This window comes from Trichechus manatus, unplaced genomic scaffold (assembly GCF_000243295.1).
Source record: "Trichechus manatus latirostris isolate Lorelei unplaced genomic scaffold, TriManLat1.0 scaffold00010, whole genome shotgun sequence".
In the NCBI taxonomy this organism is placed as follows: Eukaryota; Metazoa; Chordata; class Mammalia; order Sirenia; family Trichechidae; genus Trichechus; species Trichechus manatus.
In genome coordinates, this window is record NW_004443946.1 from 10,889,991 (window position 1) to 10,895,066 (window position 5,076).

General features: G+C 37.7%; 1 pseudogene; it reads left to right on the forward strand.

Moving 5' to 3' along the window:
* Nucleotides 1-1,439: 1,439 nt before the first annotated feature.
* Nucleotides 1,440-2,453, forward strand: LOC101342561 (thioredoxin-related transmembrane protein 1 pseudogene; annotated as a pseudogene).
* The last annotated feature ends 2,623 nt before the right edge of the window (nt 2,454-5,076 follow it).

A 5,076-nucleotide genomic window follows, 5' to 3' on the forward strand; every position in this document is an offset into this window, starting at 1 on the left:
CATATTTAACTACCTTTTATTGATGGGCACTCAGGATGTGACTTCAAATTGTTAACATGTTTCCTCTTTCCTCAACAAGCTATTGTTAACCCTCATTTCATTATGGAAGTCATTTCAATCTACTCTCATATACAGGATCCTGTACATTCTCAGTTGTCATATATCAACCCAGCAGAGAGTCTGCTAGACTCAGGAGCCTTTTCCCCTTCAACGTATTCATAGTGCAACTCACTTGAGCTGTATTTGTTCAATAAATTATTTGAGAACTATTTCCTTTATTGTTCTCAAGTATTTCATCCACATCTCCCTGTACATTTTTTTTTTCTCTTGAAATAGTTCCTCAATGACGTCTTATGTCCTACATACTATCTGCAGTTTCTTTTTCAGAAACTGTCTGCTGGTTTGTATCTTTCAAGGTTATCATTAATAATCAATCACCATCATGAACATTTGTTCAGTCTTTCCTGTGCACTAGGCCCCATGTGATAAGCTCCCTGTTCTATATAGCAGTCTAGGTTAGAGAAGCACCAAAGTCTCCCTTTCCATTTTACACATGAGAAACTGAGGCAGAAGGGTTACCTAAAAAAGTTACCTAAGACGTGTAGCTGGACAGAAAGGAGCTATGACTAGAGCCCTGTGTGTCTAATTTTTAAATCTAGTCTCTTAACCTCTGTTTTTTATTGCATTTCTTTTAAGCCACCATCACTTTCTCTGCTTTTGAGCACTACAGTGTTCACAAGAAGAAATTTTATTCTTTCTTGATCTCCCTTTCCTTTTCTTATTACCTTGACTGTGTCTCAAACATTTCTCATTTATTCATTTATTTGTTTTTTTGGCTTCAGTTTCTATCCTTTTTCCCTTTCTCTGTGCATTTCATTAGATACTACCACAGCTGGGAACATTTATTTGTTTTTTAAAAAGACCTTGGCTTTCTTCCTTCTTTTGTGTTTTCTTTATATCATTTTTTAAAACATGTCCCTCCGTTCTCTTATCCCTTCCAGAGCCAGGAGGGCTTTCATCAACTTGATCATTCCTCCTACATATTTATTTCTTCTTGTCTGAAGAGATTTGATCATCTGCCATAGACCTCTGCAAAACATCCCTCATTTTGATAAACTATTTTCATATCATTAATAAGGTAGCCTTATTCCTTTCATAGTTCTTAAACTTTCCTGGCCCAATTCCTTTTCAGGGGATTGTTAGCATGTGTGCTAAGTAAGTAACCTTTAAGTTATCTGTTCTTATTGAGGGGTTCTAAATGTTTGGATTTATGGGTCACTTTTATTTACTTCCAACACCATCACCTTTTCCCAAAACCCATTTGAAATTACTTCTCACTACTGCCATTCTTAGAATTATATGTGGGAAATGGGAGTTGGTACTCTTTCTCCATGTATATAGTCTTAGTTATCTAGACAGAAATCCTCACAACTGGACCAATAATGCTATATCATGATAAATGGAGAAAAGATTGAAGTTGTCAAGGTTTGATTTCATTTTACTTGGAGCCACAATCAACACCCATGGAAGCAGCAGTCTAGAAATCAAACAACGCTGTGGAAGTGAGGAGCTGCTGCATGGAGGAGACGGTCGCAGTGCTGGGTGGGCGTGGGCAAGCGGCTGACATGGCGCCCCCCAGGAGTCCTGTGGTTTCCCCTGCAATCCTAGCCTTATTGCTTTGGTGGGCTCCCTGGACCCACGGGCAGCGGAGCAAGTGCACATCATCATGAACGAGAACAGGAAAGAGTTGCTGGAAGGAGAGTGGATGATAGAATTTTATGCTCCATGGAGTCCTGCTCGTCAAAATCTTCAACTAGAATGGGAAAGCTTTGCGGAATGGGGAGAAAGAAGATCTTGAGGTTAACGTTGCAAAAATAGATGTCATAGAGCAGCCAGTACTGAGTGGATGATTTATAATAACTGCTTTTCCTACTATTTATCATTGTAAAGATGGTGAATTTAGACATTATCAGGGCCCAAAGACAAAGAAGGACTTCATAAATTTTATAAGCGAAGTAGAATGAAGAGTATTGAACCTGTTTCATCATGGTTTGGTCCAGGTTCTGTTCTGATGAGTCGTATGTCAGCACTCTTTCAGCTGTGGGGATCAGGACTTGCCATTACTATTTTATTGAAGACCTTGGATTACCAGTGTGGAGACCATGTGCAGTTTTTGCTTTAGCAACCCTGCTTTCAGGACTATTGTTAGAACTTTGTATGATATTTGTGGCAGATTGACTTTGTCCTTCAAAAAGGTGCAGACCGCAACCACACCCTTCAAAAAAATTAGCAGAATTTTCTCAACCTTTGAAAAAAGTGGAGGAAGAACAAGAAACTGATAAGATGTTTCAGAAGAGGAAGCTGAAAGTGAAGAAGGAACAAACAAAGACTTTCCACAGAATGCCCTAAGACAGCGTTCTGTGGGCCCTTCGCCGGCCACGGATAAATCGTAGTTAATTTTTATAAATCTCTTAATATTATGATTTTGACAGAAACAGAAGATTGATCATTTCTTTTGGTTTGGAGTGAACTGTGACTTCTTTGTACATTGCAAGTTTCAATCTAGATTGTCATTAGATTGAACAATCTACCTTCAGAAAATAAAAGTATAAACATTTGAAATATGACTTATGAACAGCATAGTGGTTTAAACAGTTCTTTAACCTTTGAAAAACCTGGTGCCAAGCAATAGTATTTGGGTATGTTTGTTTAATAATGACTTGTTTCAAGTCTGAGTTGAGAATTTACATTTTCCAAGTATTGCATTCTTGAGGTATTTAAGAAGAGGTACTAACGAATTTACTTCAGAGAAAAATATTTCTCATTTGATATGATTTTTCTCAGTTTCACCGTGGGGAAAAAAAAGAACATATTTCCCATAAATGAGAATTTTGCCCATATTCTCAAGAATTGTGTATTTCAGTGATAGCTCTGTGATCTTTTTAGAGATATAGTCCACATTTTCCTCATATTTTTAGATTAGGTAACTAATAAAAACTACTTTACTTTCATTACAGTTTTCTATATATGATAATAATACAGGATATGCTACTGATTTAGGCAGCTTTTATAAGTCCATGATGTGTTGATTCCTATAAAGGTTGTTAATTGCCTCTTTTGTTCCCCTCTGTTCAGTGTATGGTTTGTATTTTTCCTATTTGCCTTGGGTTACTTTTTTAAATTTCCAAATCAGATGGTCATTGTCTGGAAATTTTTTCCATGTTTTGGTAAACAGTGTTTTTTGTTTTTGTTTCAAACTGATAACATTTACTGAGGGATCCTTAAAATTGAAGAGCTATCTACAGAATATTTAAAATTTAGGTCACTCATCTCAGAGTCTACATTATTCTTGTTGAAACGCTACTTGAACTTTTTTTTTCTTTTCTTTTTTCGATGTGAAGTTGAACATTCCTGATTTTTATTTGGTTTTGTGGAATAGCCTTACATTTACATTTCAAAAGCTCACAGAAGCTTAATTCGATATAAAATAAAGTTTGCATTCTACTCAGGAAAAAAAAAAAAGAAATCGAACAACGTATTGCATCGGGAAAATCTACTGCAAAAGACCTCTTTAAAGTATTAAAAAGCAAAGATGTCACTTCGAGGACTAAGGTGCACCTGACCCCAGCCATGGTATTTTCAATTGCCTAATGTGCATGCGAAAGCTGAACAGTGAATAAGGAAGACGGAAGAACTGATGTCTTTGAATTATGATGCTAAGCAAGAATATTGAATATACCATGGACTGCCAGAAGAACAAACAAATCTGTCCTCGAAGAAGTACGCCCGAATGCTCCTTAGAGGCAAGGATAATGAGACTTTGTCTCACATACTTTGGACGTGTTATCAGGAGGGATCAGTCCCTGGAGAAGGACATTATGCTTGGTAGGGAGTCAGTGAGAAAGAGGAAAACTCTCAGTGAGATGGATTGACACAGTGGCTGCAACAATGCACTCAAGCATAACAAGGACTGTGAGGATGGCACAGGACCAGGCAGTGTTTCTTGCTGTTGTACATAGGATGGTTATGAGTTAGAATTGACTCGACGGCACCTAACAAGAACAACAACAGTTATCTAGTGCCGCCATAGCAGGAAGACCACAGTGGGGACTTTAATGATCAGAAATTTATTTTCTCACAGTTTAGGAGGCTAGATGTCCAAATTCAGGGTGTTGACTCTAGGGGAAGGCTCTCTCTGTCTCTGTTCACTCTGGGGGAAGGTTCTTGTCTCTTTTTAGCTTCTATTCCTAGATTCCTTGGTGATCCTGTGGTGTATCTTCCCCTCTGTGCTTGCTTGCTTGCTTAATCTGCTTTTTCACATTTCAAAAGATACTGATTTAAAACACATGCTACACTAATACTGCCTCATTAACGTAATGAAGAAAACCCATCCCCAACTGGGACTATAACCACAGGTATAAGAAAGCAAAAAAAACCCAAACTCGTTGCCATCAGGTCAATTCCAACTCATAGTGACCCTATAGGGCAGAGTAGAACTGCCCTATAGGATTTCCAAGGAGCAGCTGGTGAATTCGAACTGACAACCTTTTGGCTAGCAGCCGAGCTCTTAGCCATTGTGCCACCAGGGTTCCACAGGTATAGGGGTTAAGATTTACAACACTTTTTTTGGGAGACGGACACAATCCAATACTATATATATGTGTATGTGTGTGTATATATATATATATATCCTTAATACATCTCATGATTTTTATTCATCCCATTTGTTTTTTGTCTTCTATAGCAATATTGAATATTTTCTAACAATACAACGAATGAACATTACAAACATTTAAATAACAGAAAACCTTTATTGAATCCTTACTATGTGCCATACGCACATTATGGAATTTAACTTAGTCAATCCTCACAAAAATTCTATAAGGAGGTGGTTATTAATGGACTGCATTATAAATTCAGTCATAAGAAACCAAGATTTTGCTGTCGGGAGGTGGGGTATCACTGTAAGAAAAACTTAAAACATACAAATGGTTTGAGGCTGGGTGGAGGGAAGAAGATGGATGCACCACGAGGAGAGTGTGAGCAGAAGCCTAAAGGACGTTGAGCAAGCTATTG